This window comes from Narcine bancroftii, chromosome 5 (genome assembly GCF_036971445.1).
Source record: "Narcine bancroftii isolate sNarBan1 chromosome 5, sNarBan1.hap1, whole genome shotgun sequence".
Lineage (NCBI taxonomy): Eukaryota > Metazoa > Chordata > Chondrichthyes > Torpediniformes > Narcinidae > Narcine > Narcine bancroftii.
This window is the reverse complement of record NC_091473.1, coordinates 58,380,546-58,394,501: the sequence shown is the minus strand read 5'-3', so window position 1 is coordinate 58,394,501 and position 13,956 is coordinate 58,380,546. Positions and strand designations below refer to the sequence as shown.

Below are 13,956 nucleotides of genomic sequence, written 5' to 3'. Positions count from 1 at the left end.
GGTAATGGGATACACCATTGTGGAGGAATTGAAATTAAGAGAGAGGACACCAGGAAATTCATTGAGCAGAGCAGCATAGGTGACTTTATGCAGGGTGTGCAACCCGAGCTGGGAAACTTGCCCTTTGCTGTCTGTTAATGGGTATATTTGGAAAGTGGTGGTATTAACCATATAACCATTTACGGAGCAGAAACAGGCTATGTCGACCTTTCGAGTCTGCACCGGTTCACTAGAACAACCCACTAGCTCAAACATCCTGCTCTCCGTCAATAACCCTCCAACCCCTTCACCTCTATGTATACATCCAACCTTTTCTTAAATGACAGAAGGGACCCTGATGCAACTATTGCATTCGGAAGATCATTCCATTCTGCCACCACTCACTGAGTGAAAAAGCCTCCTCTAATATTTCTCCGAAAGTGTTGCCCCCTTATCCTTAACTCATGGCCTCTTGTTCCAACCTCCCCAGCCCTCAGGGGAAAGAGTCTCTTTATGTCTAGACTATCTATTCCTTTCATAATTTTAAATACTTCTATCAAGTCCCCTCTCAGTCATCTACATTCCAATGAATAAAATCCCAGTCTCCTTAATCTCTCCCTGTAATCCAGATGCTGTAAGCCAGGCAACATCCTTAGAAACCTTCTCTGGATCTTCTCCACCTTATCTATATCCTTTCTATAATTTTGAGACCAGAAGTGAGCACAGTACTCCAAACCTGGCCTCACCAATGCCTTTAACAGCTGCAGCATCACCTCCCAGCTCCAATTAGTGAGACCTGGTTACAGGAGGGTCAGGCAACTAAATATTCCAGAAAACAAATGTTTTAGATGTGATAGAACAGGGGGTAAAAAAGGGGGAGGAGTTGCTCTGCTTGTTAAGGAGGACATTACTGCTGTGAGGTGGCAGGATGGTTTGGAGGGATCATCCAGTGAAGCTGTTTGGGTGGAATTGAGGGTGGAGGAGGCATGAGGGTACTAATAGGAGTGTATTATAGACCACCAAATGGGCCAAGAAAATTGGAAGAACAAATTTGTAAGGAGATTGCATATATGTGTAATAAACATACGGTAGTGATCATGGGAGATTTTAACTTCCCTCACATTGATTGGGATACCCATATAGTAAGAGGGCTGGATGGGCTAGAGTTTGTCAAATGTGTGCAAGATAGTTTTCTTAATCAATACATAGAGGAACCGACTCGGGACAGTGTAATACTGGATCTCCTGTTAGGGAACGAGATAGATCAGGTGTTTGAGGTTAATGTTGGAGAACAAATTGGGTCCAGTGATCACAACTCTATTAGTTTTAGGGTACTTTTAGGGAAGAGCAAAGAAGGGCCTAAAGCAAATTTCGAAGGAATGAGAATGGCTTTGGGGAGTATTGAGTGGGACATGATTATTTTCAGGAAAGGATGTAAATGAAAAATGGAGAATATTCAAAGAAGAAATTTTGAAAGTACAGAGTAGATATGTCCCAGTGAGGATCAAAGGAAAGGCTGGAAGTCATAGGGAGCCTTGGTTTTCAAGGAATATTAGAAATTTGGTTAAGAGAAAGAGGGAGGTGTACAAGAGGTATAAACAGCAGGGTGATGAGAAATTGAAAGAGGACTACAAGGAGTGTAGAAAAAATCTTAAGAAAGAAATTAGAAAGGCCAAAAAGAGGCACAAAGAGGCTTTGGCAGGCAGAGTAAGAATAAATCCAAAGGGTTTCTATAGGTACATTAAAAGTAAAAGATTAGTGAGGGATAGAATTGGACCCCTTGTAGATAGGGAGGGTAGGCTATGTGAAAAGTCAGAGGAGATGGGGGAAATTTTAAATGATTTCTTTTCCTCGGTATTCACTAGGGAAAAAAATATTGAACCAGTTGAAGTAAAGAAAAATAGTGGGAGGTCATGAATCATATAAGGATAACCGAGGAGGTAGTGATGGCAGTGTTAAAAAAGATAAAAGTGGATAAATCTCTGGGTCCGGACAATGTATTCCCAAGGATACTCAGGGAGACTAGTGTACAGCTAGTGGGGCCATTAACAGAGATATTTAGGATGTCACTGGTCACGGGGTAGTGCCAGAGAATTGGAGGGTGGCTCATGTTGTTCTGCTGTTTAAGAAAGGGTCCAGATGTAAGCCTGGAAATTATAGACCTGTTAGTATGACATCTGTGGTGGGTAAGTTGATGGAAAGTGTTCTGAGGGATGGCATTTACAAATATTTGGAAGAACAGGGATTGATAGGTGGTAGTCAGCATGGTTTTGTCAGGGGTAGATGTTGTTTAACAAACCTTATAGAGTTTTTTGAGGGAGTTACAAAAAAGATTGATGAAGGAAAGGCTGTGGATGTTGTCTATTTCAACTTTAGTAAAGCTTTTGACAAAGTTCTCCACAGGAGGTTAGGAAAAAAGGTGGAGGCATTAGGTATAAATAAGGAGGTAGTGAAATGGATTCAGCAATGGTTGGATGGGAGGTGTCAGAGAGTAGTGGCAGAAAATTGTTTGTCAAATTGGAGGACGGTGACTAGTGGAGTTCCTCAGGGATCGGTCCTGGGTCCACTATTATTTGTTATATATATTAATGATCTGGAAGAAGGGGTGGTAAATTGGATAAGTAAGTTTGCAGATGATACAAAGATTGGTGGTATTGTGGACAGTGAGGGAGATTACCATAGCTTAAAAGAGATATAGGAAACCTAGAGGAGTGGGCAGAGAAATGGCTGATGGAATTTAATACGGATAAGTGTGAAATGTTGCATTTTGGAAAGGCAAATCTAAATAGGTCATATACATTGAATGGTAGACAATTGAGGAGTGCAGAGCAACAAAGGGATTTAGGAATTATGGTAAATAGTACCCTCAAAGTTGATACTCAGGTAGATAGAGTGGTGAAGAAGGCATTTGGAATGTTGGCCTTCATAAATCGGAGTATTGAATTCAAGAGTTGGGATGTTATGATGAAATTGTACAAAGCATTGGTGAGGCCAAGTTTGGAATACTGCATGTGGTTTTGGTCACTGAATTATAGGAAGGATATAAACAAAATAGAGAGAGTGCAGAGAAGGTTCATGAGAATGTTGACAGGATGTCAGGGTTTGAGTTACAGAGAAAGGTTGAGCAGCCTGGGGTTTTTTTTCTCTGAAGCGTAGAAGATTGAGGGGGGGATTTGATGGAGGTGTTCAAGATTTTAAAATGGACAGAGAGAGTCAAGGTAGATAGGCTTTTTCAATTAAGAAAGGGGGATATTCAAACCAGAGGCCATGGTTTGAGATTGCAGGGGGAAAATTATAAGGGGAACATGAGGGGAAATTTCTTCATGCAAAGGGTGGTTGGGATGTGGAATCAGCTTCTGGCAGAGGTGGTTGAAGCAAGGATGTTATTTACATTTAAGGAAAGACTGGATAATTACATGGAGGGGAGAAGATTGGAGGGGTATGGACCAGGTGCTGGTCAGTGGGACTAGAAGGGTGGGAATTGTTCCAGCATGGACTAGTAGGGCCAAATTGGTCTGTTCTGCGCTGCATATGGTTATACTCTATACTTATGAAAGCCAGCATACCATATGATGTCTTCTTAACCACCCTGCCTACATGGGAATCCACCTTCAGTGAACTCTGTACTGTAACCCCCAGGTCCCTTTGCTCCTCTGTGTGCCTCAATGCCCTCCCCTTAACTGTATATGTCCTATTCTGGTTATTTTTACCGAAATGCAACACCTCACACTTATCTATATTGAATTCCATCTGCCATCTTTCAGCCCACTCTTCCAAACAAACCAAATCCTTCTGAAATCCAAAACAATCTACCTGACTAACCACCACACCCCCTATTTTCGTATCATCCACATATTTGCTTACCCAGTTAACCACACCCTCCTCTAAATCATTAATATAAATGATAAACAACAAGGGACCCAGCACCGATCCCTGAGGCACCCCGCTTGTTACAGGCTTCCAACCTGACATACTGTTGTCCACCATGACTCTCTGCTGTCTAACTCCCAGCCACCTCTGAATCCATGTCACAATCTCTCTACTAATTCTTAGTGTCTGAACGAACCTTCCTTATTAACCTTCCATGTGGAACCTTATCAAAAACCTTACTAAAATCCAAAAAGATCACATTAACAGCTCTACCTTCATCCACCTTTTTTGTCACTTCCTCAAAAAACTCACAAGGTTCGTCAAACATGACTTTCCTTTTACCAAACCATAATGGGTGCCCCTAATCAATCCCTGCCTATCCAGATATGTGTATATACTATCTTGAAGAATGCCCTCCATAACCTTCCCCACCACTGAAGTCAAACTTACTGGCCAATAATTACTTGGCCTACACCTACAGCCTTTTTTGAACAAAGGAACAACATTTGCAACCCTCCAATCCTGTGGTACCATTCCCTCCTCCAGTGATCTTTGAAAAATCACTGTCAGTGCCCCCGTTATTTGTTCCCTGACCTCCCTTAAAGTCCTGGGAAAAATCCCATCAGGACCAGGAGACTTATCCACCTTAATTGACCCTAGAAGCTCTAAAAGTCTCGCTTTACTAATCCTTAACTTTTCCATAACTCATATAGCCTAATGTCTCTTTCCCTCATGAATATTGACGAAAAACAATTGTTCAATATTTCTCCCATCTCATACGGTTCCTGACATAGTTCACTGGTCCCATCATCCAGTGGACCTATTCTATCCTTAACCCTCCTTTTACTGTTCACATATCTGTAAAAACCTTTAGGATTCACCTTTGCCTTATTAGCTATGGACACCTCATAACTTCTTTTTGCCTTTCTAATTTCCTCTTAAGGTTCTTTCTGCAATCTAAGTAATGACCACACATCTCCTCAATCCCTTGTTTTTCATATTTGGTATAGGCCTCCCTCTTGTCCCATACCAACTTCTTAATTTCACCAGAAAACCATGGCTCCCTTAAACCTTTAGTCTATCTTTTAGGCCTAACTGGAACATAAAGATCCTGTACTCTCAAAATCTCATCGCTAAATGCCCCCCAAATTTCCTCTACATTCTTTTCGGCATTGACTAACTTCTTCCACTTAACGTTGACGAGCAGGTAACAGGATCATAAGAAATCTACACCCAAAATAGGCTGCACGACGGAAGCCAAAATAAAATCCCAATGTAACATCACCTCTCCTATCTTAATCATGATGTGTCGCTTGCCAAACCTGGGAATAGAAGTCGAGTTTGTGGCTTGAAGAGCAAAGTCCTGTCGTTAACGTGTTCTCTCAAAGTATCTTGGTGGGAGCAAGCTAAGCTCAGCACTTGTGTCTACGAGAAACTTTTATTTGCAAGTGTCACCTGGAAGATACAAGAGGCCAGTACTTGTGCCAACTCCGAAGCCAATACTGGTAGATGGCTCTGTCATTTCCCAATACTTTTTTGTTGTAGCTACGCGGGGGCATGCTCTACGGGCATTTTTCCCCTCTGGCAATGGTAAAAATATCATTTTCGGTGCCTGTCAGTACGCTGCTTTTTTTGTTTGAACCACAGACATGGGTGGCGTGCAGGGCATGGAAGATGTATCCACCAAGAATACAGGCTGGATGTGGGCAGACTCTTGTGCTGGTGTACAGTGGAGTCTGTCAGACTCCTGGGCCATGCCATGGGGATGGCAGAAATCCATGTTTGCTATTGGTATGGAGACATGACCTGGGAGCTTCAATAGGAATAAAGTCTCATAAAGTAAGCATTGAGAATAACCGTCTGCTAACACAAGAATCTCATTCATCAGATTGGACAGATTCCTGTCACCTAGCCCTTCCATATTCAAAAGCCGCATGACCTGCTTGTGTCTGGTCAATTCCAGTAGGTCCAGGAGGAACTAGTGGAACCTGGTGTATTGGTTGTCTGCTGGGGGCTGAGAGGGTGTGCAATGAATTCACTCACATTAGCTGCTGTAGCAGCATCCAATGCCCCAACAATGTGCCAAAACTTCATGTCCTCAGCTCTTATGCCACAAAGACAAGACTGGGTTTCAGCCTGGTTCAGCCATAACCAAGGTTGGTGGGTCCAAAAAGGAGGCAAGTAAATTCCCACTATGCTAACTGCAGGTGTGGCGGCAGCTGCTACTGTTGTTGCATCCATGGCGACTGTAGATTCAAACTTCGGCTGAATCTTGCAGTCAGGGTCACCAATTGTAGCGACTACTCCGCTAGAGCGACTAAATAAATACACATACACAGGGTTAGTCAGCAAAAGACTGTTTATTCACATTTGCTTCTACCTTTTGTATCCCTCACAGGAGTGACGACACCATGTGCTTGCCACTAATCTGCGGGGCTAGCATGTTTAAAGCAAACACGATGGCAGCCCCGCACCCTCTAGAAAGTGGCACAATGGTCCAGTATGCCACTATTGGGCTCACAGCACCACATGCACGCAGTATTCCTGCCCAGGTGAATGAGCAGCGACCCGGCCCACAGCTCTACATGTCTGCTCGGCGAGTCGTCCCGGTGGCCGCTTGGCCCACCACGCTAAAATGTTTTTGATTTTTAATCTCTCTCCATTTGTTTTAATGTATTTCATCTAAATTATTTCTCTTCTGCTGTTGGTGTTTTCAAAGGCTTAAAGGAAGAACATCAGTGAGTTCACTGGAATTAATTGGGACCTACTAATTCTTTTCCTGAGGAAACTGAACTTCTGCAATGTCGTGTACATACATATTTATTTTGCTACATTAATGAATATGCCTAACAATGTGAATCCACTTATGAAGTGTGATTAGATTGTCAGTTTCCTCACCTTACCGACAGTGGCTCAAAAATCTGCCCCAAAGTTGTCAGAGTTAGGCAAATGCTTTCATGTTATATTTAGAGATGTTGACTGGTATAGGAAGTGAGAGTCATATTTCAAAGTCAGGGAAGATCTGTATAACATCACAAACCACAAGCATGCTTTCCAAAGCTAGTGATTAAACACAACTTAAAAATGAAACCAGTTCACTTAAATGTTACCAGCTCCTGTTGTTACTAAGCATCTCTAATAAATGGACTTTATTCTAATGCCTCAATAACACATGCCACCTTTTCCCCAACTCAATTTTCTAGTCAAACCACATCCTCCAAGCAGCCTTTTCCTACATTGCACATTATGAGTTATATTTGTTCCAAACACAGCACTTACATTGTTTTAGTGTGAATTTATTTCCCTCATAGCAATGCCACCACCATACGCAATGACCTTTATATAAGAAACTCATGCATATAGAACTATCATAGGATGTTCCTGTTCGGTTGATGGGAGATTTTTTTGTTTAAAGTCATTTTGAAACATGAGATGAATTAGAGCAGATAAGACAGCTTTGAAATCTGGTGTTTCATGAAAATAACAATCTATAATAAAGTGTATGAACACACAATAGGTCAGGTGGGGTCTGTTGACCGAGAAACAGAATTCCTGTTGCAGGTTATTATGGACGGATGATCATTAATTAGAACTACGAAAATAGATCGGTTGACACAAATATAAGGGAAAAGGAAATGTATAAAGAAGAATATCAGGTTAGAAAGTGGGTATGTCAAACAAAACAAAGAACAATTGTTTAAGATAAATGCTGGAGAAGAAAGAATGTAAAAATTAAAATGTGTTCAGAAGTGGAGTAAATGGAGAAAAAAAATTATTATCAAAAACTAGGGGTGCAAGTAAAAGAAATATTGCAGAGCACATTCGTTGATCTTGAGGCAGCATCTTAATTAGCTCTCATTTAATTTCTGCTTCCAATCTGAATAGCAGCCCATGGAAGCCATAATATTTTTGATTAGCCCCATGGACCACTAGACGGAACACTGAATTTGCCATCGCCCTGACTATTTTGGAGAGAAATGCTGGTGAAGATTTATAGCAATCAACTAGATATTCTCCTGATCTATCTTTCCCATTTTCACTTGTCCTACTACCATCATGGTTCTTCAATTGTGCCTTCCACTGTCATTCATACCAACCTCTCCAACCTTTCATCTGGTCTAAAAAAAAATTATTTTGTTCTTTCTGCCCCTTGTCCTGCTTTTCTTTGTGCCTGGACTATAGTCAGAATAATGTGAGCTATTCTGTAACCACATAAGAATACACCCTTCTCAATGTAATAATTGTAGTGTACCACTGTGGGGGTGTGCGCGTGTGCGCGTGTGCGCGTGTGCGCGTGTGCGCGTGTGCGCGTGTGCGCGTGTGCATGAACAGTTTTCTGAGTTTTTGAAGGAAGACATCAGTAAGTAAAATCTCTTCTGTTATTTGAATTTTGCATAAAGTTATTTAAGAAGCTTTCCACGTAACGCAGAGGTGGCAGCAGTATTGTGGTGTGCTGTTAGCCAGAATCAGACGCACACAAGGTAAAGACTGTACAACAGGCTTTAATCCACAAAGACTTCCACAGAGCCAGGTTGGCTGCAGCTGCAGTAACTCTGAGTGAGGCTTCGCGAGGCCGGCGCAGGCTTACATCCTGGAGGGTGATTGACACCTGACCGGGTGGGGCTTGATCCATTCAAGCCAACTGATTGACAGCCGGCCAGGTGTTGTCCTGTCTCCAAACACTCCTGCAGGTACAGAGGTTGCCCCCTGCAGTAGGCCGGTGGTACACTCCTGCAGGTACAGATGTTGCCCCCTGCAGTAGGCCAGTGGTGTACCACCACATTCACCCCTTTCTTTAAAATTGTCCCCGGGGGGGGAATAACAAGGAATCATACCCACTATACAACATACACTATTTACAGATTGAGACGATCCGGTGGCCGCTGGGGTCCCTGTGACCATTGTAGGACTGGCTCTTGGTCACTGGTGGGAGGGGAAGTGGGGGGGCTGGAGGTAGGGATCTGTGTGACTGGTGTGGTGCCGTGTGGAGGGATGGCCGAGGGGGCCAGGGTTGACGTATGAGAGTCATATTGGATGGGTGGGGGGGGCAGGTTCGTCCCCCAGGGCTGAAGCAGGCCCCTGGTGGTCAAGGAGGTCCTGCACACCCCATAGCTGCCTGGAGACAGAGATGTATGCCCAGTCGTCGTCGTTCTGGGCTGAAAGATGCCGTGGGGTGGTGGGTGCTCCTGTGGTACCAGGTCCCTGGTTGAGACGGTGTCCTCCCTGCCACTGCCGAACCTAACGTAGGCGTAGTTGTGGTTCGCATGCTCGACCAGAGCTTTGGCCTTGTGTGTCCGTACATGCTTACGCAGGAGCACTGGTCCCAGGGATGTGAGCCATGCTGGGAGGGACATTCCAGTCACCGACTTCCTGGGGAATATGAACAGATGTTTATGAGGGGTCTCGTTGGTAGCCGTACACAGCAGTGACTGAATGGCATGGAGTGCATCGGGCAGGGTGTTCTGCCAGTACTCAATGGCCCACCCTTTTGACTTGAAAGCCAGGAGGACTGCCTTCCAGACCACCCCATTTTAGCATTCCACTTGCCCATTGCCTCTTGGGTTATAACTCGTCGTGTGACTGGTTGCAATGCCCCTCACTGTCAGGTACTGGTGCAGTTCGTCATTCATGAAACTAGATCCCCGGTCGCTGTGGATCTGCCCCAGGGTCCTGATGACGGTGGCCGTGGAAGTGTCCAGGCAAGGGATAGCAAAAGGGAAGCATGAGTTCTCGTCCACTACCGGGAGGAAGTAGACGTTTTGGTTCGTGGAAGGCAGGGGCCCTTTGAAATTCATGCCAATATGCTCGAAGGGCCGACTGGCCTTTACAACATGGGTCTGGGGCAGGTGGAAAAAACAGGGTTTACACTCCGTGCAGACCTGGCAGGCCTCGGTCATGTCCCTGATGTCCCTGATGGTATACGGCAGGTTCCAGGACTTAATGAAGTGGTACAACCTGACAGCCTGCTGACCCCTGGATGGCAGAGGGACTCATGCAATGCCTGCAGCCTGTCATCATGCATAGGTGCGCAGGTGCGAGAGAGGGCATCGGGGGAGACGTTAAACTTCCCGGGGCGATACTGGATGTCGTAGCTGTAGGTTGCCAGCTTGACTCTCCAGCACAGGATCTTGTCTTTCTTGACCTTGCTCTTGTGGGTAGTGACACAGCCCGCCGGTCCATGAGGAGGGTGAATCTCCTGCCGGCCAGGTAGTGGCACCAGTGGCGGACCACTTCCACAATTGCCTGGGCCTCATTTTCAATGGCGGAGTGCCCTAGTTCTGAGCCGCGGAAGGTCCTAGAGAAGAAGGCGATCGGGTGCCCCCCTTGGTTGAGGGTAGTGGTGAAGGCTACCTCGGAGGCATCACTCTCCTCCTGGAAGAGGGAGTCCTCATCCACAGCCTGCATTGTGGCATCCACGATGTCCTGCCTGATGCAGATGAAGGCTGCCTGTGCCTCCGGTGGGAAGGGAAAAGTTGTAGCTTGGGCCAATGGGCTGACCTTGTCTGAGAAGTGAGGGACCCACTGCGAGTAATAGGAGAATAGGCCAGGGCACCTACGGAGGGCCTTTAGCATGGGGGTAGAGGTAGCTCCATTAATGGGCGCAGCCTTTCTGAATCTGGGCCGACGACTCCATGTGCTACCATGTACCCCAGGATGGTGAGGCAGGTGGTGCTAAACACACACTTCTTCTTGTTGTGAGGTTCAGCTTCCCGGCTGTCTGGAGGAATTTTTCCAGGTTAGCATCATGTTCCTGCTGGTCACGGCTGCAGATAGTGACATTAACCAGATACGGGAATGTCGCCTTTAGCTTGTGCCAGTCTACCATGTGATCTATCTCTCACTGGAAGATGGAGACCCCGTTCATGACTCCAAAGGGAACTGGTATAAGCGCCCGTCTGCCTCGAAGGAGGTGAAGGGCTTGTCCTTCGGGTGGATGGGGATTTGGTGATATGCCAACTTCAGGTCAATTGTGGAGAAATTCTGGTAGCGGGCTATCTCATTGACCATGCCGGCAATCCTCGACAGGGGGTAAGCATCCAGTTGGGTGTACCGGTTAATGGTCTGGCTGTAATCCATAACCATCCTCTGCTTACTTCCTCCTTTGACCACCAGGACTTGGGCTCTCCAAGGGCTATTACTGGGCTCTATGACACCTTCCGCCAGGAGTCGCCGCACCTCCACCTTGTTTGCAGTGCAATAGTGCCCTACTTCTGGCGGTGATCAGCTTGCAGCCTAGCATGTCAGTCTTCACGGTGGAAGACACGTCCAGCATTCCCAAGTGCAGAGTTAAGAATGCGAATGTTGGGGAAGGCCTTGATAAAATAGTTGTTACAAAGGAAGTAGTGATGGAGAAAGTAATGGGACTAAAGCCAGACAAATCACCTGGTCCTGATGATATGCATCCAAGAGTTCTGAAGGAAACGGCATGGTTTTGGAAAGGGAAGATCTTGTCTGACAAACTTGTTAGGATTCTTTGAGGATATAATGGGTGCGGTGGATAGAGTGGAACAGGTTGATGTTGTATATTTGGATTTCCAGAAAGCGTTTGATAAGGTGCCGCACAAGAGACTTATCAGTAAGTTACAGGAAAGTGGAGTTCGGGGAAGTATATTGGCATGGATCCAAAATTGGTTGTCTGACAGGAGGCAGAGAGTCAGGATAAGTGGGAGTTTTTCAGGTTGGCAGAGAGTGGTAAGTGGGGAGCCGCAGGGGTCGGTGCTAGGCCCATAACTGTTCATCATTTACATTGATAACTTGGAGGAGGGGACAAAATGTGGTATAGCCAAGTTTGCGGATGATACCAATTTGAGTGGAAGAGCAAATTGTAATGAGGATGTGGAGAGTCTGCAGAGGGATATAGTTAAGCTGGATGAGTGGGCAAAGGTTTGGCAGATGGAGTACAATGTTAGTAAGTGTGAGGTTATCCACTTTGGCAAGAAAAATAAAAGAGCTGAATATTATTTAAATGGTGAAAAACTACAGCATACTGTTGTGCAGAGGGACATGGGAGTGCTTGTGCATGAATCACAAAAAGTTAGGTTGCAGGTGCAGCAGGTTATTAAGAAGAAAAATGGAATGTTGGCCTTCATCGCTAGAGGAATTGAATTCAGGAGTAGGGAGGTAATGCTGCAGCTGTATAAGGTACTGGTGAGACCACACCTGGAGTACTGTGTCGAGTTCTGGTCTCCATATTTGAGGAAGGATATACTGGCTTTGGAGACAGTCCAGAGGAGGTTTACTAGGTTGATCCCTGGGATGAAGGGGTTGACTTATGATGAAAGATTAAATTGTCTAGGATTGTATTCGCTCGAGTTCAGAAGAATGAGAGGAGATCTTATAGAAACATATAGGATTATGAAGGGTATGGATAGGTTAGATGTAGGAAGGTTTTTTGAGCTGGCCGGGGAAACTAAAATGAGAGGACACAGTCTTAAGATTCGGGGGAGTAGATTTAGGACAGAGATGAGGAAAAATAGTTTTTCCCAGAGAGTTGTGAATGTTTGGAATTCTCTATCCGGGGAAGTGGTTGAGGCTGCTTCATTAAACATATTTAAAATTCAATTAGATAAATTTTTACATGATAGAGGAATTAGGGGATATGGGGAGAAGGCAGGTAGGTGGAGTTAGGTCATAAATTAGATCAGCCATGATCTTATTGAATGGTGGAGCAGGCTCAATGGGCCATTTTTGGCCTACTCCTGTTCCTACTTCCTGTGTTCCTATGTAAGATGTGGGAAGAGCGCTGGTGGGGTGATGCGTAGTGTGGAGAGGCCGCAGGTTGGCTGAGGCTGGTAGGTTGGCATGCTGTGTAACATGAGTTGAGGTTGGGGCCTCCTGAAGGCAAGGATGACACTCTGCAGGTGGCACTGGAAATCTAAGCCCAGGAGGACTGGGGCACAGAGTTTGGGCTTGACCAGGAGCCTGAACCCATTCATTCAGGCTGACTGATTGAAAGCTGGCCAGCTATTGTCCTGTCCCCTTACACTGCTGCAGGTAAAGAGGTTGCCCCCTGCAGTAGGCTGGTGGTGTACCACCACAAGTATAAGAGAACAAGAATAAAGCCATACTATTGATTGTAAGTCATTGAAATACGGAGGGGAAGAAGAGCAAAACACATTCTTAAAAAAAAGGGCTGGAGCAACAGCAGTTCACCCAGTGATGGACTGGGAGGCTGAAGACATTATTGAATAACTTTTAAAGTTTCAGCCAAAATGCATTTAGTATTCAAAACCTATTTTAAAAATGCAACAGCAGAGGAGAAGGTCAGTTATATACTTCTCTGGACAGAGAAGTGAGGCTTTGACTTATTTAATAGCTGGGAGCTTACAGAGGTGGAGAAAAATGATCCAGAGCAGATATTTGCAAAGTTTGCTTCTCACCTTGAACCCAGATCTAATCATAGAATTAAACACAATGAATCTCAAGGCTTAATGCAAGAAATTGATGAAACTGTTGATAACTTCCTCACCAAACTAAAAATTGTTGCTGCAAAATGCAGATTTAAGGATATGGAGGAAAGATTAGTTGATCAACTAATATGCCTGTAGATGACACTTTTCAGGTTCTAATGTATTGTGGCGGTGTGAGCAGTGGAAGAAACATAGTCACCACGTTGAGGATAGTTAACGACTGATTTTATTCAATTTCAGCACGCCCCTTTAAGGGCAGCATGAGCTCAGTCACCTGGTGTACTGTGACGTCATAATCGCTGCCCAGTGTGTGCACTGGAAGGGATGCTGGAGTCAGAGAGAAACCTCTGATGACGCCATTTCCTTATGGCTGCCTCGCCACATGGCAATACAAGCGGAGCCAGTTCACCATGAGGATGTGAGCCGCCACAGCATCCTAATTTCAAAACGTGTCACCTTCAAGGAAATGTAAGGATGATATTCTGAATTACTATCTCATTAATCCAATAAACCAAACATTGTAGATGCATCTTTATGTAGCTTTAATTCGTCAATAAAACTGATAAACATTTTGTATAACTTTGCATTAAGATTTTCATAATGATGAATAAACAAAGCATTCGACTATATTTAAATATATAATGATTTTCAACTTCAAAGAAATAAGATGAAATAAGATGAATTCAAAGAAAATTAT

General features: G+C 44.6%; 1 long non-coding RNA gene across 7 annotated transcripts in view; it reads left to right on the top strand.

The window, feature by feature from the left end:
• Positions 1–13,577: 13,577 nt before the first annotated feature.
• LOC138763416 (uncharacterized) overlaps positions 13,578–13,956 on the top strand; it is a 115,448-nt gene continuing 115,069 nt past the window's right edge. For 5 of the 7 annotated variants that reach the window (XR_011357538.1, XR_011357541.1, XR_011357542.1 and 2 more), the window contains exon 1: positions 13,578–13,727. This is a non-coding gene — a long non-coding RNA (uncharacterized lncRNA). The remainder of the gene's footprint in view (positions 13,728–13,956) is intronic. The other 2 variants (XR_011357540.1, XR_011357537.1) reach the window with 2 other exon arrangements.